This window comes from Trachemys scripta, chromosome 3 (assembly GCF_013100865.1).
Source record: "Trachemys scripta elegans isolate TJP31775 chromosome 3, CAS_Tse_1.0, whole genome shotgun sequence".
Taxonomy (NCBI): Eukaryota; Metazoa; Chordata; order Testudines; family Emydidae; genus Trachemys; species Trachemys scripta.
In genome coordinates, this window is record NC_048300.1 from 168,466,922 (window position 1) to 168,491,820 (window position 24,899).

General features: G+C 38.9%; 1 protein-coding gene across 4 annotated transcripts in view; it reads right to left on the reverse strand.

Annotated features, from left to right (window-relative positions):
- The window catches only part of MYT1L (myelin transcription factor 1 like), a 384,470-nt gene extending 361,612 nt beyond the window's left edge, over nt 1–22,858 (reverse strand). For 2 of the 4 annotated variants that reach the window (XM_034766417.1, XM_034766420.1), the window contains exon 1: nt 22,705–22,858. The gene's annotated coding sequence lies outside the window, so the exon portion shown is untranslated. Of the gene's footprint in view, nt 1–15,321; nt 15,823–15,926; nt 16,178–22,704 lie in introns of those variants that run through there. The other 2 variants (XM_034766422.1, XM_034766421.1) reach the window with 2 other exon arrangements.
- Nucleotides 22,859–24,899: the final 2,041 nt, after the last annotated feature.

Consider the following 24,899-nt stretch of genomic DNA (forward strand, 5'->3'; position numbering starts at 1 on the left):
TTGTATTATATCAGAACATAAGAGCTTACACTCAAGGTATTTATTATTATTAATAGCTGTGACTCTTGTCTATCATCAAAGAACTCAAAGCACTTAGAAGAAACTTAATTAAGCCACACAACACTCTCTGTGCTAAGCATTGTCCTTATAACTTTTATAGATTGAACCAGGTGCTCTATACCTCAGGTTCCTAAAGTCCACTGAAGTCAATAGGAGTCTATCCATTGACTTTAATGGAATTTTGAATCAGGTCAAAGATAGGGTCTCTGGACAGGTTGATTCATCTGAATCAGACGGTGTCAGATCTAGAAATACAGCCAAGTGGTCTTGACCCTGTTTATTTGTTTTCACCATAAAACCACATCCTCACCTGAACATGAAAATTCACAGAAGTATTTACAACCTAACAAGCACATAAGAGTGTTTCCTTTTCAGAACGTAATAACTAAACTGGTCTGAAAAACCCTGAGAACTTTAGACTCAGAGGATGAAATGCTGGCCCTATTGGAATCAATGACAAAACTCCCCTGGGACCAGAATTTCCTCCAGAGCTAATTTGCCCTGGTCATGGTTACTGCATACTTACACAGGAAGCAACACTTATGCTACTGTTGTGATATGGATTTTTATTAAATATTCAAATAATAAAAGGAAAGGGAAGAAAAAACCTAGCAATGTGGCCTGCAAAACCACAGAAAGAGCTCTTCCTCTTCACGCTCACCCTAAATAAATCCTGCCTCATCTTCCTGCAGTCTACCCGCTTCCCTCCCCAGAGATCAGCATGGCTCTTCTCTCAGACTGAACACTACAGCATGCGTACATTTTTATAAGTGGAAAGAAAAAGAAAGAAAGAAAGAAAGATTTTATTTATGTTATGTTCCAAGTTGTGTCCTTCCCAATGTAAACAAACAGAAGTAATAGCCTTGCTAGTCAGTAAGGAGTGATGTTGATTCAAAGAGGAGTGGAAGGGTTAATTTTCCACCTTTTCAATGGTTTGACAGACATTTTCTTTGGGCTTATTTTTCCTTCTGTGACACATGCATTTTGTGGTTTTCGGTTTCAGCTGGAGGGAATGAGATGCAGATGTGGGGGTTTCTGGCTGGCACACTGGTTAAGAATTCCGATTAAAGGAGCCAATCACAACAAAGGATTTATAGTAGCCAATAAAATACAGAGATTTGCGATTCATGGTACAGAAATTTTGAAGTATTTGTAATGTAAATGCAGGTTCCTGTACTCTGGGCTGCCTGCACTATCCGAGTACAGATTCCCATCTGCTGCATGGTTATTGAGCAATAGCTGTACTGTGATAATTCAAATCAGACTCTCAGAACCAATCAATATGCAGAGAATTGCATAACTGGAAAAAACACTACAGTTATGCACTGTTAACATATACAGCATTACTGCACTCTGATAGACTCATACAGTTCGATTCCAGCACAATTTTTATACAGGATTCTGTAGTGTGAACACAACAAGCTCCTCCAAGGAAGTCTTTGTCTCTAGTATACTGCTAGAGCACCAATGTAAACAGGCACCTTTGTTTGCTGCAAATGTGCAGCTACAGAATCTGCCACATGATTTACCATTTGTTTCAGCTGCCACAGAAATTCTCCTTCTGTTGCAGAAATCCTTGATGCTTTCAGATTTGCAACAATTTCAACTGCCATTGTGTTCTATGTCTCTCCACCAATTCTACTGCTTACTTTTCTTCCCCACTAATCTAAAGAATAAGGGCCCAGTCCCGCAAATTCTCTCTAATGGGTGTAGACTTACTACCATAAGTTGTTTCAATTAAAAGTACACAATGGGGTTGGGTGACCAGATATAAGTGTCCCAATTTTTCACACTTGCTTTTAGGAAGTGAGGGGAATAGTTGAGTATATAAGACAAAACATGTAATATCAGGACATCTGGTCACCTGACAATTGGGATCTGACAAAACTGTAAACACCAGACACAGAATCCTTCTCACAGCCTACTGCTGCAGTCAGAGTGGAACCCTGCTGGAAGCATATCACTGCAGAGTTACTGTCCCAGAAACCGAGCCTCTTTTTTATTTTAAATGCATACAAGACCAAGTCCAGTAGAGCACTTAAGTATGTGCATAACTTTAAACACATTCATAGTTCACCCGGCAAGTAGTGAGCTATAGATTGGCTAAGAACTGGGCATATGCTAACGTGTCCTATTATTTTTGTTACCCTGTCCTCCCCCGCCCCCCCTCCCCCCCACACTCACCTCCATCACCTCTTTATCTCATCATATCTTGTCTTTTATACTGTAAACTCTTTGGGACAGAGACTGTCATTTGCTATATATATTTGCACAAGACCGAGCTCAATGGGGCTCTGATTTGGCTGATGTCTCTAAGCTCTACCACAGTAGAGATTTTAAATAATAAGTTCCAATGACTTCAAATGAGCTTTGAGGAAGGAATTAATTTGAAAGTTGATTTCAATGGGCCCACTAACAGGGTAAAAACTATGCATGTGCTTTAGGTTTTGCTGGTTGGGACCTTAGCTATTACCTTTAACTAGACTTGGAAGGTTTCAATTTTTATTGGTAAATAGCAATTTCACTGAACACACAAACTGACCAAAAAAAAGTATTTCCATCAATAATAAAATGTACAGATAACCAAAGAAAAATGCAGCTTGAGAATTTATTGATTTAAGGATATTTACTTTGTGTATTTTTACATGCAAAGTTGCCAATTTGTGTTTTAACAGTTATAAAGCTTTAACTTTTTGAATCTCAACTACTGTCATTAAAGAGTTATTGACTTACCTCTTCCATAATTTCCCACAACTATGAAAATTTAAAATCAATAAAAATAAAAAAGCTTAAAAATAATCAATGTTGTTATCTGTCCAAATTATAAAACAATAAAAATCAAATTTGGTCAAGCCTGCCTTTAAATTTTGAATGAAGGTGTGTCTGTTCTATAAATTTTGTATTTAGTCAGCTTGAACAATATTTTGTAGCCTTGTAATAATATTTTATTTCTCCAAAACTTTCCTTGGTTTTTAAGAATATTCACATTTCTAGGAGATTTTTTTTATTTCAAATTATTTTTACTAGTCCATACGGACAACCAAATAATGACGTTCCTTCCAGTGGTGTTTTCTCCTGTCTGTGCTCAAATCTGATGTATGGGGTGCAAAAAGCCAACATTTGCACTTCATATCCCAAGAATGATCATATAATATTAGCTTTTTGCAGCCTATAAAGGTCCAGTGGCATATTCCTACACTTTTATTTCAATGAATATATTTATTTATTTTTGTAAACATATACTCTGGAATGATTCTATAATCAACCAATACTGCTGTAGAATTTTGCCATGGAGTATATCGCTCATGTACAGCAGAAATCAAAAGAGTATTACCACAGGTACCAAGTCCAATGTGTTGCAGAGTATACAGGGCCCAGAATATAAAACATACTGTATAACAGGCTGAACTGGTTTTGGAAGAACTCATATTCAGTAATTCCAAAGACAGATAAACCTGCCCACTTGTGTACAAAGCACATGACATTACTTGTACCTCACCTACCAGCACTTAAAGCTGCTGTAACTGACATTATGGACAATGGGCCTGCTTCTCCTCTCATGGGCTTTGGTGCGAATCATGATTGGACCTGGCTACTCTAAACCAGCTCAGGCTTTGCCTTCTCTGGGTGAGGAGTTGGGGTGTTTTCATTTTATTTTTTTTTTTAAACAGCAAGATAACTAATGCATGACAGTTATCTTACTGTAAAATCCTACGTGAAGACAAGGCGCTTGTAGTGTTTACCACGAGGTAACTAGGCAAACTCAGCACTATACCCCCTCCCTGTGGAGGACCTTGCGGTAAAACTAAGGTTATATCTACATTGCAATAAAAGACCCGTGGCCTGGCCGTGGCCTGGCCATGACTTGCTCAGGTCAGCTGGCTTTGATTCCAGGGCAAAAAATTGCAGTGCAGACATCCAGGCTCCGCTGGAGCCCAGGCTGTGAAACCCCATGATGTGGGAAGGATCTCAGAGCCCAGGCCCCAGCCCAAGCCCTAATGTCTATATTCCAATTTTTAGCTCCGCAGCCCGAGCCCCATCACCCCAAATCAGTTGACCTGTGCTCTGAGACTTGGTGCCACAGGTTTTTAATTTACCCTAAAATGCCTTGCTTCCAGTGGTTTGAGCATTGGCCTGCTAAACCCAGGGTTGTGAGTTTAATCCTTGAGGGGGCCACTTAGGGATCTGGGGCAAAATCAGTACTTGGTCCTGCTAGTGAAGGCAGGGGGCTGGACTCGATTACCTTTCGGGGTCCCTTCCAATTCTATGAGATAGGTATATCTCCATGTATTATATTATGTTTTTACAGTAAGATAGCTAACACCACACCCCTTTTTGTCAGTGAAGATGTAGCCTTAGAATACTAGTAGGGGGCTGCTTTTGGGATTGTGTGAAAGAGGCTTTGTCTTTTTAAGGAGGTTCCAAGTTTTTAGTTTCCAAAACATAAAATCTTTTAAATAAAACCCCAAACCTGTTTTTTTTTCCCTTTTATTTGGTCTTGAGCTATAATATCATATATCTCTATTTTACCTTCATACCCAGCCTTCTGCCAGAGTACAATATTGTTCCACAAGAGTTGATAAGCCACACTTAGAGTGAAATTCTTCTCTCAGTAACAACAGTGTACATCCAAAGAAACCCCACTGATATCAGTGGGGACACTCTGGGTTTACATTGGTGTTACAGGGAGAGGAATTTGGCCCTTAATCTTCTCTAGCTGTGACTAAGTCAAGTATTGTGTCTCTCTACAGTGCAATGAACCTACCTGTACACATCACACAGCAAATCAAGCAGCACCATACAGTTTACATTTTCTTTTTGTATTAGGCAGCTTTGTATAGTCCCTACAACTTGATTCTGTGAATTCTCAGCATCAACCAATAGCAATACAAAGGAAAGTGGTAAGAAGTAGGACATGATGTTTTGATAGTGAGGCACTGGAATTAACCTGCTTCCCCTGCTCTACAACAGGCTTGACTTATAACAAACTTGCATTCCCCTTAATACAAACAAACCAGATAGAACTGGGTTTGGGGTTTGTTTGGGGTTTTTTGCTCATTTTATCCCATCCCTCTCTTGGATTCACACTGTTTTTCATACTGCCTCATTATACTTTAACTTCTGTGATTCCATGAAAGGAATTTAAGATGGAGGAGACAAATGAAGCCAACCAGAATATCTCCCTGCCAGTGCAGGATTGATTCCTACAATATTACTTTCAGTGCAGTAGATGTGAGATACCATAGAAAAGATTAATCTTTCCTCCCCAGATGATTTTTAGGAAAAAGAGAAAGGGGGCATGGTAAAAAACAGAACACTTCATCTAGAGGGACCTGAGCTGTGTTTTACCTAAGAATTTTTGCTCCTTTAGGGATATTTTGAAGACATACTAGAAAACTACCCATACTAGGACAAATTGAAGTCCATGGAACTATGTCAGTTTATTCCAGCAGAGGATCCGGTCCTAGGCCTTATACACAGTTAGGGAACCTGCTTTAAAAATCAGTTTTGGTTTTGACATGTTTTGTCCAACCATCTTAGACAAGTCCAACATGCCCATCTGTAGACGCAAGTCAGGTTTTAACTCAGCTCTAACACAGTTTGGCCCTGTTCCCAATGGTGAGCCAACCCATGTTGGAAACCAGTCCAGTTGGATCATTCATATTTAAACATGGCTCCCTAACTTTTTTTAAAGAGCCACTCTAGGTGGTGCTTGAGGCTTTATTGGGAAAGTGCAGGAATTCTGACTTTTTAATTCTAGACCCTGGTATAGGAAATGTCTACTGAAACATTTGTTCTGGTTGTGTGAAGTGGCACAACCCTTCTGATCACAATTTTTATCTTTTTATATTTCCCTTCTTGCTCTTTGTGGAACAAAATACCACCTTCTTTTCAATTAATTCCTCTTCAAATTATTTTATTCCCTGGGGTTTTGCAACCTCAAGTTTTTAAAAGGTGATATCTGCACCATTATGAGTTTTGAATATCACCTAGTATTCCAGTGCCTGATGTGTCTGCACTGTGTTGTCTGTCTAATATAGGTCAGATCTTACAAAGTAATCTGCCCATGCTGACTTTACACCTGCACAGAGCTTCCATCATTGCAATGGGACTATGTGTGGGTATCAGTGTCAATATGGATGAGTCCCTTTGCAGGATCCTTCTGTTTGTACAGAGCTGAGCACATGAAGATGCTCAAATTGATAATAGTAACATCGCAAATATAATTTCAGTGCAATGTCACAAGATGCACTGACTGCAAAATCTTCATTGCTGCACAAAAACAAAAGAAGAAATAGTGACTAATTTGTTTCTCATAAGTCCCCTACAATTAATTATAGTGCTGGCTATGAGAGCTCTCAGGTTATGTCTATACTACAAGCGCCTCAGCTGCACAGCTGCAGCACTGCAGTGTACACACTTACTTCAGTGACAGAAGGGGTTTTCCATCCTTGTAATAAATCCACCCCCTCAAGAGGTGGTAGCTAGGTCAATGGAAGAAGCCATCCATTGAACCAGCAATGTCTACGCCAGGGCTTAAATTGGTTTAACTATGTCTCTGGGGTGTGAATTTTTCACATCCCGAGCACCGTAGCTAGATCAACCTAAGCTTTAGGTGTAGGCCAGGTCTTAGTGACCCACGAGAATGGACTAGTATTATCTTCTGATAATGTATTTTGCCACAAAAATATAGATGTGTTTCTCTGGGGTATGGGACTGTTATTAGGAAGCTTAATAACAATAGATGCGTGGGATTTTGACACTGGGTCCATTAGATGAGTTTAATGAAAAAGTGCTACTGCTTCTGTACTAAAAAGCCATAGTGTATCTATATTGTCATGGAACATTGGACATTGATTTCATTTCACTGCAATATCCAAAGCTACTCTGTTATCAATGCCATCACATGGTAAATAAGAAATATGCATTTTCCTACTTATTCTCTTTTTCTGAAATTGATCTTTGGTAGCTGATCATCCAAAAAATAAAATAAAATAAATAAATAAAAAGTTGCATTGTAGGCTTAGGTCTTTGTGTTGGTTTCATTGGAATAACACCCTAACCAGGGCCACTTATGCTAGGTATTTATAAACACATATAAAGACACAGTTTCTGCCCCAAAGCATGCATCATTGCATGACGTAATAGCTAAATAAACTACCCCACCCAAAATATTGCATTACCTGTGTTGTCTAGGCAACTACACTATTGATTCCATCAGCATTTGTAATAGTCTCAAATCCTTACCCCAGAGCAAATGTTTGGTTTTGTCATGTTATTAAGGCATATTAGGTCGGAGTGTTCCATTTCCCTCTATCATAATGTGCTTTAATAATCAAAATTATCTCAAAGTAAAAAAAGGTACTAAGAAAACAGAGTAGGGAAAGGCGAGTTAAGTAAGCCAATTGCAGTTGGCGTAGAACCTGTCTTGGGCAAGTCCTTTAACCTCGCTGTGCTGTAGTTCTCACCCATGTGAAAAAGGGTAGAAACAATATAAACTACCCCAAAGGTATATTGTGAGTCTTAGTTAATGAATACATATTCATGCAGCACTTTGAAATCTTCAGGTGAAAGACAAGAGAAATACATTTTATATTATTTATGTTTTATCTAGTGCTTGTGATCTAGACTTCAGCAAAATTGCATGCCCCAGACAGTTACTGGTCTGTAAAGAAAAGAAAAAGATAAAGAAGCACTAACAGGCAGATATTCAGTTGACCTCCACTTAGTCCAGTTACATGAGGTCAAAGTAGGTATAAAGTGCTGCCTTTCTGCTTTAACATCATTCCACACCCACTTTCCACTAGTGCAGATGACTATACAACGTACCTTGTAAGGAAGACTCAGGACTTCAGACTCAAAGAAAACTAAGCAAATGGGAGAAATCATAAAGTAGAAGTGAATGGTCTCAAACACCACTCTGCTCAGCAGGTTTTCTTGGTTCATCAGGCAAACCTTAGTAAGAAGACTTACGCGAACACCTCTGATACTATTTTGTCTCTAAGGCCAGTGCCAATCAGAAAACACATCCAGAAGAAAAGTGTTAGTGCTTGTCACCAACCTGAGAAATCAAGTCATGCTATTTAACACCACCAAGGGCAGCCTGTCCATATCTCCCTTCCTCCCCGCCTTTCCCTGCTGGCTGAAGAAACTGTTAAAAGAACAAGAATAGCTAGCAGCATGTATTAGAAATTCTCTTGATAGCCGCACTTGCAGACTTCTTCCAGTGCCACCATCAATTTCCAGAATATATCCTGGGTTCTGCATCAAAAAGGACATGCTGAAATAAGATACCATGGCCTAAAAAAGGGACAGAAAGGAAGAAAATCAGGATCAAACCAAAAGAAGTGTGCTGATAGTCCATCTACAAAGCCATTTGTAATGGAAAAGCAGCCCAAAAGACAGTATCACTTGATGATATGTGCAACTTGTTTTAAAGCAGTCTGATGCATCCAAGACTATTTTCTGTCTCTGTAATACAGTGAAGAGCAGGGGCAAACCAAGAACTCTTGCAGGTATCTACACCTCAAGCAAAGTCCACAGTCATTGCATCCAAGCCATCACATTGATGATTGCTATTCTGGAAAAAAAATATTTATACTGTTGTAGACCATCAAAGACCCACTGTCCCTCTTCCTTGGTTCTCTGCTGAAGTGGGATTATTGAAAACCCAATTGTAAGAACAAAAATAGAGCTAATAAGAATTTAAGAATTTGAAGTCACTGATACTATTGGCACCTGTCTAATCCCAGCCCAAGCTACCTGAAATTCATTTTTGTGGAACCCACAAGTGACTTGGAGGTGGTAGAAGGTGTAGCAAGGTCTCTGGCTTAACCACTTAGTCCCCAATCCTGCAAACACTTACAGACATGCTTAACTATCAGTCAGTAGTCCTATTAAATTCAATGGGACTACTCACGTGCATAAATGTTTTCAGAATCAGGGCCTTACTCTGTTATGAAGGATAGTCTTTTTTACTGTCTATAAACAGCCGTCTAATTCTCTGAAACAGTACGAATTCTCTCCACATATCCAGCAGATATTTGTGATTATTAATATTATGTCATATACGCATTCTGTGACATAACTGTGGGATCACCTCTCAAATCTGCCATGAGGTATGCATTGCTACATACATGTCTCTGATGATGCACATGCAGAATATATCATATGACTGTTTATTTACTAAGAGCAGTCCAACACTCTTGATTTGCATACTGAAGCTCTAATGAGGTCAGTGGATCGTCTGTACACAGTTTAAGAGCACTATGAGGGCCTGGGAGAGAGAGAGAGAGAGAGAGAGAGAGAGAGAGAGAGAGATTGAGATTGGTAGTACTGGTTAATTAGCTAGCAAGATAAGGTCCTAACCATGATCAGGAAATTATCATGAAGTCTTCAATAGCTATCACTTATTAAATGTTTAATAAGGACAAAAAGTTACTTGCTGGTGTTAAAAGCTGATTTATTGATACAAGTACACTAACCCTTTCATAGGGTGACCAGATGTCCTGATTTTATAGGGACAGTCCCGATTTTTGGGTCTTTTTCTTATATAGGTTCCTATTACCCCCCACCCCCATCCCGATTTTTTACATTTGCTGTCTGGTCACCCTATCCTTTCAATAGATCACTGTTTTGATCATTAGTGGTTCAGTCTATTTGTAAACAGGTGCAATACCATGCCTCTGGAGAGGACAGGAGAACATTTCTTGGCTAGCATTATGGGTGTTGAGATCTCACGGGGAAAGATAGTAATTTAAAAAACAAAAACCATGATAATGATTTATCAGAAAAAACATATTCAGTAATGAAACTTCAAATTCAATGTTAGAATTCATATTTTTTGGACAAACTGACAAACAGGTGAAGGCACCTGATTCTTAACAATGCAATTGATAAACCACAAATAAAATCATCATGTTTCAGAAACTGAATTCTATTGTACACATTTTTAATGTAATAAGTTTAAACAATGGAGGATTGTGCTTTTGCTACCAGTAATGTCAATGACAAAAATTTATTGATTTTAATAGGAGCTGGATTGGGACCTTAATTCTGTTAAAATGGCTATGTAGATAGAAGTGTCTCCTTATTCTAAGGTTCATGTCTGGCAAACTCCTCTTGGATCAGTTACTACTGATCTTTTTGATATTCAAAAAGGCAAGTAACCATTAAATATATGTTTAAGTACTAATTGAAACACTAGGTCAGTTTTAGTCACTGGCAGGGTTGGACAGAATAAACAGCTACAATTGATTTGATAATTCCAGATTTCAAAGTAAATTGAGTTAGATTTGGCTCTATGGTAACATAATAATATAAAATGCTCTGATATACGTGGAAGCTTCTGCATTTGTCTTGTTTATATTTTTCTACTTTCAAATGGACAGCAAAAACAGATTCTACTGGCCTACTACACTACAAGGTGGCAATGCTGCTTATGTCACACACAAAGGTCATAGATGAGTAGCGATGAGACAGGCCTTTCTGTCTGCACACACATAGTCAAGAGGTCTTCTGTCAATCAGTATATGCCGTATAACCAAAGCACACCAAAAATTTTACACCGGAACCATAATACCCAATAGCTTCCACAAACATGTCAAGAGTTCTAAAAATACTCATACAACATACCTTGTCTGTGCTCATCAATATGGTTTCTAAAATATTTTTAAGGTATTTTACTTAATTACATTCCTTGTGAAATCTACACAAGTTCTCCCCAAAGCAGTTTCAATATCATGATCGCTCTCTATAGATGTACTTATTCCCTGGCATCAGTATTGTTCCCAGCCTTGCAGCACGTACAGCTTCACATCCAAACTTGGGCCTCTTACTCCTTGAGACAATGGAGGAACAATTCAGCACTCCCTACTTAGCAGCTAAACTGGCATAAGCTACTCTTAAATTCAGAAAATTAAGACATTTGATTTAGCTAATCATTCTGGGGAAGGAGATAAGAATTAAAGGGATGAGCCAATGGCAGTCAGCAGCACAAGAGGGCAGGGGAAACCCTTTAAAAGGTATTCCCTGATCCTTAAGCGTGAGTCTCTGCTGCAGCACAAAGGAATCCCAGAGCATTTGCTGTGAGTGAAAAAGAGATCACTCTCCATAGTTTATCCAAATAAGAAATCTGAGATGTCTTTTCATTGTGGGGGTTTTGTTTCTTTTTTTTTTTTTTTTTTTTTTTTTGGACTGAGCAAATGTTCATGAAGTGACAAAGATGGACAGGGTTAAATGCTGTAACATAGCACTTATTCACACTACATTAGGCAGAAGAACACTAAAATTAGGCATAAAATTTTATTCCCTTGGTAATATACTCCTGTCCTGATGAGAGAGAATGGGAGAAGAGGGAATTTCCCTTGGAAAAATAAAGCAAGCCATTCACAGATTAAATAAAAACTGGCGCTCTTTCAAGTAAATATCCCCATTCTCCCAGTCTTTGTGAAATGTGTGATGATTTGTATAACTATTCCTGTAGCAGAGATCAATGAAAACATAGGCCATTCATTGATCAGTCTGAAGGATCATCTGAATTACTGTATCTATAGTATTTGCCTATACATTCTGCCCTTAAAAAGCCTAATTAGCCACAACACACAGGAGGCTATAGTATATTGTTAGGTCTTAAACGTAAAGGGCTAAATTCATCATTGGTGTAATACCAAACAGATGTATTTGGCCCAAAGTCTTACTATATATACACAAGGGCCTGATCCAAAATTCATTGAAGTCAATGTGTGTCTTTCTTTTGATTTAATTTGAGTGAGAACAAAAGAACAGCCTTCTCAGACCCTACCGAGCAAGTAATTTTTAAAAAGTCCACAGCCTTACCCTGATTCTCCCCACCACTGCAACTGGTGATGAGCAACACTTTCCATAGACCCAGACTCCGAAACAGCTGGAGTGTTGCCAAATGAACATGCATCCATAGTATACCATGCCCTTTTTAATCAACTTCCTAATTAAAAAATGCCATGCTGGCATGAAGTATGAGAAATGTAGGCTTCAAATAATTCACAAAATAATAGCGTCCCGTCCCCCCCCAAACACAGGGTAGGTTGAAAAATCTGTGATCTTACAGATGTTTATATCTCTGCACCAGACAAATTCATAATCAATTTCCTTATGCCTGACCCTCAAGATGTATTAAATTTATCCTGAAGGAAACTGGTTTCAGAAACCAATTGCCCAGATGCATTAGACAGGTGGGAGTTTCAGTGAACCAAAGGGTCTACTGGCAGATGCAACATTGATTTCTGAATGTTCACAATCTACCAGACAGCTCCATAGCAGACTTGATTTGATGGCTCTCTATGGGGTGCCCTGCAGCCTTGATTACTTCCACAACCAGGTTGGCTAGGACTGTTATGTGGTGACTGTGCTCTGTGTTTTCAGCTTCAGTGTAAATGTATCTCTACAACAAATCTGATCTGAGGTCTGATCAGACTTAAAACCCAAACTTATAACTATGCTTACTGCCTTCACTGTCTGAGCCCATTTAAGGTTTCCCTCCCCCCTTAAATTCTTTGTCATTAAAATCTGCTGCTCTCACTCGGAGTAAGATGGTCATGATGGTTCTCATCAAAGCAAGATGTTGTAGAAATTCTATAGGGAAAATCTCTTTCTCAGCATACTAAATATATTTGCTTTGCTCATGACTTATTGACCTAAAGCATGCTTTATTTAGAGAACAGTGAAACACATGGGCTGAATGCTGATTCACTGCATGAAAATCTGAGTGCACTTCTATAGGTATTTAAACCACCTTTATTAGTATCATTAGGCCTTCTCATCACTTCTGGGGGGAAGAGGGATGAGGAAGGGGCGGAGGAGTCAGCAAGTAATTTATAGCCTTGAAGTTTTCTTGCATTATACTATCAAGAGCTTCACAATTGCATTCAAAGTTGACCTATGTGATGCAAACATTAATCTAGTTCAAATCAATTAAAATTACATGCAACATTTCCACAATAATGTTCAGTGGTACAAAAATCTTGAAAAACTGTTCTGCCACCAGTGAGACAACTACAGTACTCAGAGTTCATCAGGAAATAGGTTCTGACATAGGAAATCTTCATTTTTAAAATGTGCATATATTATGTATTTTAAAAAATAATTTACATGCAGATTACTTATGGAAATGCTGATGGAACTATAACAATTCTGTATTTTCACTGCCTTAGTTTATAGCAAGATTGCTACACAGAAACAAAACAGTATTCAGAAGAATACTTTTCCCTCCATCATGTAGCAAAGTTTCAACACCTGAATCAATATTTAAGATATTTTTGCTAATAATATTTGCATTTGATTAAAATAGTTCCTTTTTATATACTCAGCTCTTTACCATTAAAATGAAATGAAACCAAAAGGGGGGAAAAAAAACTATTCGCCTATAAATCCAGAGAAATAATAAACCAATAAATATATTTTAAGTCTCTCTTCCTCTTTTATTTGTCTTTATATCCATACAGTAGTTTGATTCTACAATTCATAAAAGATGCAGTACTGCAGAGAAGAAGAAAGTCATCCTGTGAACTAAAAACTATTGTGATACAATTTGGGCCCCTTTAAAAATGCAGGAATATGCCTGAGTAGTACAGTCTAAGACAAAGAAACCACTGCAGATGAAAATACTAAACCAAACTATTCTCCTTGTGTTGCCAGTTCATGCTGATAGATTGAAAGGCAAATAATTTAATATTTCATCCTCCAGAAAGTTTATGGTGTAAATTAATCATAAAATCAATTCACACTTTTAAATTAGCTTAAAATGTATTGAATTTTGGATCTGCCAGTTGTAACTTATTTCTTTTCTTTGTTTCAGTTGATAAATGAATATAATAAAAAAAGTCATCATTAGAGACAAACATGATTTTTTTCAGTTAGATTCCATTTCACTGTATGTAGTTTTACCTTACTTTGTTTTTCTAATATTTATAATTTTATTCTGCAATTCAATGTAAGTTTATTTGTTTAAAAAATATACAACTATATACACACACACACACACACACACACACCTTGTCTTCACCCTAACAACCAAGTTTAAGCTAAGCATGCAAAACTTGAACAAACACTATGAAATGATCAAAAGCAACTACACACTGCTTGTTAAGAGAGAATAGTTTATTCCAACATTTTTTGTTTGGAGTTTTTGGCATGGTGAAGACTTCTTCTGCTTGTTTGGTATTTTATGAAAATAAACTACTACACAAGTATGAAATGCCAAAAAGATAAAAAGCTATATTCCCTTTGAAAATATTCACTGTTGTTCTCCAAAGCAAAATAGTTAAAGATGACTCCTAAAAATACAAGCCTCTAAAATGAAAGCCAATCATTCTTTAACTGCTCTGCAATAGTCAGAAAGCTATGTAAAGACAATTCAATGATAGTCATTTCTACCTAACATTAACAGCAGTTAAAAAATTAGGTCAGTTAAAATGAAAATCTCCATTTTTAAGGAGATTAAGAACCATTAAAATAGGATAAAACTATTCCTAAATGACTATACACAGAGGGAAGCAAATTCAGCCAATTTCTAAAACACTCCATGTTGTAGTATATACAACATTATAATTATGTAAGAAATATATGTCAATGGATGGTCTATTAGAAAACTAGGATTCTATTCATGTTCAGTGTTCAGTATTCTCTGGCAGAATTTTGAGTAATTAAAAAGCTGTTTTTATTTATTTTCTTGTTTTTGTTTTCAGCCTGCTCTTCAATAAAGAGCCTCTCTCAGAAACACAGAAATCATGTTTTTTTTCCTCCCACTAGCAATATGCAGATCTATAACTTAAGTTTGGGTTTTAGAATCATTAGTGAGTTGGCTGGTAAATAAACTACAATCTTATTCCAACCAGAAAAATACATACCAGTTAGAATTAATTACTTCTAGCATTTACTATTGTTACTGGACAGACATTGTACTAGCAAATATTAAATATATTTAATAATGGAAATTTGCAAATGCTAATTTCAGAAAACAATAATCACTAAGGGCTCGATCCTGCTCCCATTGAAATAAATGGCAAAACTCCCCACTGACTTCAGAGAGAGCATGATCTTGCCCTGAACAGTTCAGATAATCTCCAGATCTTTGCATATGAAAATATGTTGAGCAGTTTAGCAAAAAAGTATAGCAAATTGGCTATTCTTTTGTTAGTGTCCAGAGAGTTGAACTTTCCTTCACTTTCTGAACAAGAGCAAAGTGACCTGAGAACAATAACAGTGAGAAAAGAGCATATTTACCTTGAGGGAATATCAAAGGAAAAGCTGAAGAATTGCAAAACAAAGTAGTCCAAATGAATTATCTATGCATTGCAGTCCAATTCTGCACCTTAAACTAGGCCACAGTCTGTCAGGCAATCATTTCAGCACCAGCCACCCTGCCTTCCATCTTAAGAGATTCACCCAGAAAATTGACAAACCTGCTCCACGACAACAAAACTCTTCTAATGCTTTTGAACGCCCACCATTTGTTCTCCATTCATCCAATCAACTTTTCACTGCACATCTTCTCTTGCTACCGAGGCTCAGAGACAGGATCACTTCTCATCTGTATGCTAATTATTTTGCCACATGGACAAAAGTAATAATGCTTTTAGACAGGAAACCAACGGGCCTGAAGTAGAAGACAGAAATTAATAAATTGACACCACTAAACGATGCAAAAAAGATGAGCATGCGTGCAGCACTGTGGCTGATGGATCAGCTGTAACCTCCATTTAAAAGCAGCAGACAGACAGGCGGTGGGCTACAGAAAACCTAGGCTGTGTAGTATGCATCAAGAACAAGTTCCCTTAGAGATCACATTACTGCAGCAGAATAACATCAGTAGCATATTGCTGACTTACCCTCTCTCAGTCTGCATTCTTTAAGCAATAAAAAACATATCCATTTTCCCAAATCCTAATGTTTGCGTGAGGGGGACTTCACCTCTAAGCAAGATATTTTTTCAGCTATAATTTTGGCTTAAAACCAATATTTTTTTAATTCTCCTGTTTATTAGGCTTGCAATAGTCAGACAAGATTGGGGCTGTCTACTATAATGCTTCCTGCATTGTACCCACAGGCCCCTAAATCTCTGGAACAGAATGTGTATCATGTGCAGTGCTGTATTTAATGTAATAGATGGGAACAGAAAATACCAGTTAGACTGTTAACAGATAGGAGTAGGTGATGCATCTAAAAATACCTCCTCTAGCACTGATCCTATGGCAAAATGGAGCTTGGATAAAAGAAATCTTAGAACATTCAGCAAACCTGTACACTTTTAAATGTTTACTGTTTTTAAAATGAATAATTAAAAATAAATATAAGTTATTTGCTTGCCACTAAAACTACCTTCCAGTGTGTATAGAGTTAACTCAAATTTCTGAAGCCTCATTTATTTTACCAGCTAGCACCATATTCTCTCTTTTAAAACAAAGGAAATAAACTATTTCCAGCTGGAAAGATTACCAAGCTTCTACCAATGATATAAACTTGGGCAAGGAAACTTTCATCTGACAAACAGATCAAATGTAAACAATATCTCATATACAAAAGACTAAATTTGCATGTGGCTTTCACAAAAATGTTGCCAGCAAAATCAGGTTGATTTTGTAGCTCTGGCTGCTTCAGACTCGTAAATGAGCTATATTATCAAGGAGAGGGTCTTTTTCACTCAAAGGGACACTCAAATTAGTACATTCCCCCACCCCCCTTTATAACACTCACTGTCCTGACAAAGCCCTTTTCAACCCTCTTCCCCTCCCCCAACACTGTAATAAGCTTCACTACAGAGAGTCTTATTTAATAATACTTCTGTATAACGCTCGAAATATGGGGCAGGGCTCCCGAATGAGGTTATCAGGAGGGTAAAGGCTCCCTTTAAATCTGTCCCCTAAACATGACATTTTCGTACCAGGCTGATATTTGTGACCTAGCTAGAACTGCAGCGCTCTTTACACAAAGTCAAACCAAATGTATTTATTAACAAAACGACGGTAAGGAAAATGCAGCCCACTTTAAATACTCAAAGGGGCTTGGCTGCAAGGGAGCCCAGGCTTCCCTGCTGCACCCTGCCCTCCATACAATATAGAGAGAAGTAGAGCACCTCTCAGTAAAATGGTTAGCAGCTACCAGGCAAAAGCCGTCCTTCAAAATCTATTTCTGCCAAGCAGCTATTTTTCGTATGAACAGGCGCACACGGACGCAGGTTGACTTGGTTGCCCTCTTTATTACCATGGCATTCATTGCAATCCCCTGGTTCCTCCACCCTGTTAGTTTGCTGCCTACAGTGATGCTCTCTTCTCTGCAAGCAGCACCATTGCAGACTTGCAGAGGGGGACCATGCTGGCCACTGTTTCAGCAGCAGAGACCGAACACCAAAGGGGTGAATCGCAAGAAACACCTTTTTCCCCCCCAGCCCTCAGAGGTAATCCCTCTAAAGCTCGAGTCTGTTGGCTGACGTGTTGAGACCAGACATGTTGGTTGCTACAGAGGTTACAATTCCCTTCCCATCTAGCATTGCCAGAAATCACGCTGCAGTCTGAAGGGGGGGAGCCTATCTGTGTGTATGTAGCCCTTAGCATCTTGAGCCATCCCAGCCGCTCCGCAGCCACAGGGATAACAAACTTTGACAAGGGAGAGGGGTTTTAGAAAAGGGGCTAAATCACAGCAAACAGGATGAGGAACGTGCTAGCAAAAGCAAAACCCTCGGTTGCATTAATTGGGAGGGTGGGAAGTGGAGTGTTTCCCCGTAAAGCAGAAAGGATTTGTGTGTCTCTCCTCTCCCCTCCCTTCACCTCCCCAACACACACCTGTATTTTCTGTAATTCTTCTCTGTCATCTCCGATTACATCTATCTACATTCCCAGGACTCCTCGTGACGCCGGCGCCTAGAACGGGCAACACTCTAGGAGCACCCATGGGGAAAACATTCGGAAAGCTCGAGCAATGCAGGTGCAACACGCAGGGGCAGACGCCGAGACAGTGAAAGCTGTTCCATAAAGTAAAGAGGAAACAGAGACAGCTTCTCAAGGAGAAACGCCTCTCCTGACCTCTATGGCGGAAAGCGAGTGCTAGCTACCATGTCTGCTGCTTTATGCAGCAGCAGGAGAGTGGCTTTAGGTTTTTTAAGCGAACTAAGTCACCATTAAAAATAACAATCAAAATGTAAAAACACCTGTCAAAGGGTAGTCACCAAAAACAGCCTGTATATGCTTCTGTTGTTTGAGGTCACTTTTGGGTTCAGCATTTTACGGTAACTTCCTCTTCCTTGGGGGGAGAGGAACAAACCCAGCCCAACACAAAACCTGTCCTTTTTCATATGCCACAAGTTGACATGCCACCTTACCTTGTCCACATGGTATTAGCATGAGGCTGAGGCACATACCTCCTGACAGGTGTTTACAAACTTTGCAATGGCTGGAAAACGTTTGCACCTGGCAAAAACCTCACATTCTTGTTCAGATTTAGAGCTGAGGCAAAGAAAGGGCCCAGTCCTGCTGTCATGGAAGCCAGTACCAAAACCGCCCCATGGGAGCAGGATGGAGCCCAGAGTTAGCTGCATAAATTAGAAGCATTTGCACACAAACAAAAAAGACTAGTGTGGAAAATAACCTGGGAGACTGGTGATTCATTGGCCTAATTGTCCTCTTAAGACGTGAGGGTATCGTGTTAATGGTCTGGGATGCCTCCCCTTTCCACAGCCTGTGCCTCTTCAGGGTGGGGGTTGTAGTGGGGGGGGGGATGTTAAGCGGCGTTAATGAGAGAGCACTGTATTCTTTCTGAAGGCTACGTTAAGTGAACTAATTTCAGCTGACCTATACTGGAAAACCTACCATTTCATTTACTTTCTCACTAGCGGTAGTTTCTTGGAAACTACCGGAAGCATAACTCATGCACGAGTCAAACTTACTACTGTTAGCTGGAATTAAAGTCCTGTATTTATTAGAAAGGGGGAGGGAAGGGGAAGCAACCAGCAGCCTTAATTAGACTGCCACCGTAAGAACCTGTTCCTGTACAACCCTCCCTATGTCCTTTATCAGAGGGGTAGCCGTGTTAGTCTGAATCTGTAAAAAGCAACAGAGGGTCCTGTGGCACCTTTGAGACTAACAGAAGTATTGGGAGCATAAGCTTTCGTGGGTCAGAATCTCACTTCTTCAGATGCAAGTCCTATGTCCTTTATTAAAGGTATAGCCTTCTAAAACAATTGCGGGTAAAAGTACTTCTGGAGGAGGGAAGGCAGGAGAGGAGGCAGGTGACAGGAAAAGATTTATTCTTTCTTAAGAGCAGGTTTTCATTGACGTACACTGTTGACAATTGTGTGAAAGTCGGCTGTACAGTAACCCAACAAAAGGTTAAAGTAGGTTCTGTGACGACGTATTTGGAGAATTTTGAAAATAGGCATTAGCCATCCAATGGACTGTAGTGGCTGCAGAGGAATCGTTGGAATCTATTGTGTTACTAGGTACTGGGATATTTTACATGCATTATTTAATAGATTAACAGCTCTTCAGCGAGGCACTTTTAACGTAAAAGAATTTTTATTTTAATGGTTCGCAATAGTTTCTTTGAAGTAATGACCAATCCTTGACGCAACATAGTTTAATGTGTGGCTTCACTTCTGAATATAGAGCCATGTTCATAAAGAATAGGAATGAAAGAAAAATGTGACAAAAGAAGTTACTGCGCATGCGCAGTAGCCAGTTATTAAATGATAGCAATATAAACTTTTACATAATAAAAGTCACATACCAAACTGCATAGCAGCAGATCATGCACTAATACTATGCAAAATGTCTTGTTTTAAACAAATCATGCCTAGTCTGATTTAGCAATCTCAAACCAGAAAACGATTGTATTATTTTTATTGCAACCGAAAACAGGCTAAGTCGTTTATATTATGTATTCACCAACAGGAGATCTTTTAGACCAAGTTTCAGTCCAAACAGTGCTTAGCAATGTCAAACTCCTGAAAACTGGGGTTTGCAATGCAGGGACGCTTCCATCGATGCTGGTGCCAGTGAGGGCAGTCATAATGTTGAAGAATTAAGCTTGATACTATATATGTTTATTCGTGTAAAACGGAGGAAAACTAGTGGCATTAACTCAGTGTGGAATACTTTGAAGAGGCATCATTGAATATAACAACACCTGTAATGCCATTATATCTTGATAGTAAAATTGCATGGATGCAAGGAAGTACTATTTAAACTACAGTATTACGTTGATTTCACAGACTAAACAAAATGCATGCAAGGACAGCTTTTAAAATGAAAGAAAGAAGCATTAAAGAGCACAGATTTTATATTTTTACCCCAGCCATCTTCATATTGTCTCATTATAAAGCATAAAGGCGTCTCTTGCTTTTACCTCAATGAGCAGAATCATTAAGGTGATGAAAGTAAGTCATTTTCACATTGCCAGTAAACTAGTAGGAAGTCAGTCAGTGCTGAATGTAATTGCTATCAGCAGCGGACAGCTCCTGGTGCTGAAAGGGAAAGGCAGAGAAACCTCTTTCACAATAGCTCACTCAACCAGCCTTTGAAAAATCACAGCAAAACTGAATGAGGTGGCAAGTGCTCGGGCTGAATAGCTCTGTCTGCAGAACAATGGCAGCCAACTCCAAATCCTACTATAATCACATTAATGAGATTAATCAGTGAATTAGCAGTAGTCAAATGTCAGGGTGGCAAGGAGGAATCCAACCAAGCTTGATAATTAACTTTTTGGGGTCAGGGAGAGAGAACCAACTGTGCTGTCTCTTAGGCTTTTTCAGAAGTTTACCCATTTCTCTTTGGAAGATCCTAACAATTCAAGAGGAAAAAATAAATAAAAAGACCTCAACCTGTTCATGCTACAAGACAGTCTGCTAATAACACAGTATCGTGTTACTTTTCTCTTACTTTCAGTGGAAGTCCATTGTGGAAACTAGCATCATTTCAAACAATCCACCCAAACGATCGGAGCTACACTGTGTTCAACTTTGAGTGTGAAATTAATTTTGTAATCCAACGTCCGCCACAAAATAGAATATGCATGATAAATAAGGCAGATAACAAAAAATAAATGTCATTCCCTTTAAGAATCTATGGTACAAGATACATTTTTGGGGAGGGGAACAGCACCTTTTAAAATATTAGCAGTCACATGTTATCATGATGATAATCTACTACTGGGTCTATTGGAAACTGGTTCTTATAACAAAAACAAAAATAAGTATAATTTTAATTAAATAATTTAGTGGAACTTCCTTTCTGTGTCCAAGTCAGAGATCTGCCATATTGTAACTGACCTGAATACGAGTGAAACTTCTTTTCCTCTGAAATTCAGCACCCAGGATCATTTCAGTGTTACAAGGAGTTACTATGCAGTATTAAATTTAGAAATAAGCTTCTTTGCAAATGGCAAATAACTGAAATGCAATTATGTTTATTAGCAAAAAAGGGGATGCTGCATAATTCACTTTCTGCCTTTTAAAGCAACAGTATTGTCAGCCATCTGAAACCTTTGTAATTTAAAAAAACAAAACAAAACCTAAGCTTACAAACACTTCTATGGAAATGAATGTTAAAAACAAAAGCAACAAAACTTTGGGTGGTAGTTTGTCTACCTGAGATTGTGTACAGTGTTCATAATAGAGAAAAAATGACTTGCTTTTGTTTAATCTTATCTAGTCACAAATACAAGTACAGGAAGAGAATCTGCTTAACGAGTAAGTTTTAATTACTTCAGATTCCTTTTTACAATCTTCAGCTACTTTTCAATGTTTATTATATTTATAATTTTCACCAAGTTTATATAGACTGTAGCTCTACATTATACAATATTTTCTTCAAGGTGTACTTATCTGAACTATCTTTAAACTGAAGTATGGGAGGATGAAGATTTCAGCACGGTATATTAAATGAATCAACATTATTTGTAAAGCTGGTTCTATGTTAGGAATAATATACCATGTCAAACTATTGTAGATTTGAAATATTTAAGAAAGTTATCTTTAAAATGCAACTTTTATGTGATTACCTTAAAAAGTATAAATCCATTATTTTTCTGTCACTGTGCCTTCAAATCATATTTTATATAAAAAAGCATCGTAGTTTAGTATCTTTTATTTAATTGTGTTTGAATAGCTGTATTGCTCAAGTATTTTATGGGCATCAGAAGTTGTCGTCTCAGGATCTTCGTATCAAAAGTACTGTACAACATGCAGCAAGTTTATATAAACAACATGCTTAATGCAGCAACACATTTTTGTGCACTGAAATCAGACTTCAGTATATTTCCTAACTAGCCTGTAGTTCAATACAATCTCATCTGCACAGCAACACTGCAAGAACTTAAAAAGAGCAAACAATGGATAGTATAAACTATTGAACAACTGCAAAAACCAATAGCCACCCTCCTAGAATCAACTCCCTGAATAAAACACAGCCCTCACCTACACCATTAACTATTACAAACTAACCACAATAACGACATTTCAGCATGGTTAAGAAACAGCCCTGTCTCACGACAACTTTGAAAGGATGAGGAGTAAGAAGCATACCACAGAGACCCAGAAAAGGCTGCTTTTTTTCTTCACTGAACACTGAAAAGATACCCCACGTTCCAGGGATTAAAAAAAAAATTAAATACACCCACCAACACTGAGTAAAAATCAGGGGGCTTCAAGAAGACTGCAGGGAAAAAGCTCTCTCACTCTCCTTAGTGTGCAGAAGCTTAGGGGGGAAAATGTCGCCCTGGCAGGAATGACAAATGCAGCACGATAGGCTAGCAGGCCTGAGGGATCTGTTTTACTTCCACATACATCCTCTAATGCACGCACTCCCACTCATCCTCTCGATATGCTTCCCCCCCCCCCTTTTTTTTTTTCACCAGCTCCAAATCCCCGGCATATGACCTTCTGTTAAATAGATAAAAAAAATTTGCTTATCAGTCATGCAAATGAGGCTGAATTCATTTTCCACAACAGATGGCCTCATAGATAATGATGATGGAAGAGAGAAAATTGAATGTCTCTCACAAGGTGGTCATGGCAACCGAGAGCAGAATCATATCAATAATAAGCTCACTGCATAATAAGGTTGTCAATCCCACAAATCAAAGTCTCCAGCTAAATCAGGTAGCCCACCCCCAAGTCGTTACCAGGTAAATAGAGAAATGGACCGCGTTGGTGGTTGATTTTAAACAAAAACAAAATAAGGAATTGTGAAAAGAAATGGCAGCTCGAGCAAATTCTGAGACAAAATTAGAAGAAATAATCAGGAGAGATTCCTTCACCTCCCCCCCCCCCCGCTAATTGTTTTATTGGATGATTTGGGGAGGGGGGGTTGATGGGATTTTACATGGGATGTGTATATATTAATAGCGAGGCTGATATTTCGAACTCGGTCTGCTGCTGGAGCCTTTCTCCCCACCCTGTCTCTGATGTGGAGTGCTGCATTGATGCAATAGCAGTTCGCCTCAGGCTTCCACCTTGGCTCCCAGGGGGCCACCCCGCAAAATGAATCAGCAGCCATCCTGAGCAGCCTGATTAAAATGAAAATGGCAAGGCACATGTCTGGGCGGAACTAGAGCTGAGCAGAGCTGCCTGTCTGGCAAGCATGCTCAATATAGCTTTTGCTAATAATGGCTTACTGCCTTTCATTTTTAAAGGTATTACCATCGTCCCTTCCCCCAACCCCCTCCCCCGGTGCTGGCTTTCCCCTCCCCCCCGCCAATTGTATATTGCTCACAGTTATAGTCTGCCAGACTGACATGCAGTTATTGTGAAAAGACACACTGTCTTCGCAGGGAATTTCTCCTCAAATATGCTGAAAAACCCAAGACAACCTATTAACATGCAGCTATAAATTATTTCCAGCTATTAGCTAGAAAACAGATCGCGGGGAGGGGAGGAAAAAGCCCCAGCTAGGTACAGTCTAATATCCTGAAAGGGAGCCTTTAGGGAAAAAATCATTTCTGTATCCCTTCCCCTGCAATCGTATCTACATCACAAAGCATGCCTAGCAGCACATGAAAAAGCATCGGTCTGCAACACTCTATGAAATGTATTTAGGGAAAATCCCGCCTGAGCAACAATTCTAGGAAAACTCCCCAATGCAGCGAATTGGATGTACTGAGAAAGAACAATTGAACTGCAGATTTAAAATATCACCGTTCAGCTGAGTATAAAAACACTGTTCTGGGGCAATCAGATTTTTCCAGCATTAAGAATATTAATACACGCCTAATATTTTAAAGTTGGCCAGCTTTGTTGTTTTATGAGGGCTTCAGTTTGCTCTTCATATTCCTTCTCTATTGTGTGGGTGAGACTCCTCCTAGGCAAATACTGCGGTGGCAAAGCTATAGCTTCGGCTCTATGCATATTATTTTTATACACATACACAGACCGAGATGCCTTCAGTTAATTCCTGTTTCTGAGACGTGCTCTTTCCTGCACTCTACCCCCGATGCTGCAGTGTGAATCAGAAATCAATAGAGCTGCTCTAATGGAGGTTCCACTCAGCAAAGCGGCTGCAGCTGGCTGTGCGCAGACACACACACACACACAGCTAATGACGTCTGTGCAACTTTTTCAGCTGATTGGACACCGCATCGGATGTTCTGTGGAGCAAAGAACAGGAGGAATCTGCTATTAAAGTCTGGTAAAAAAAAAAATGGTAGCTTGTATTTTCCTGGCTCCCCGAGAGCAAGGCTGAGCTCCTACAGCGTGTGTGAGCGAGAACAGTTCTCTGGGAGGTGTGGTCACCCTGGAATAAAAGATAACACCCTAAGATTATCATAGACATTGCTGTGACACAGAACTCCGCAAACCACACGGGATTATTAGTTTT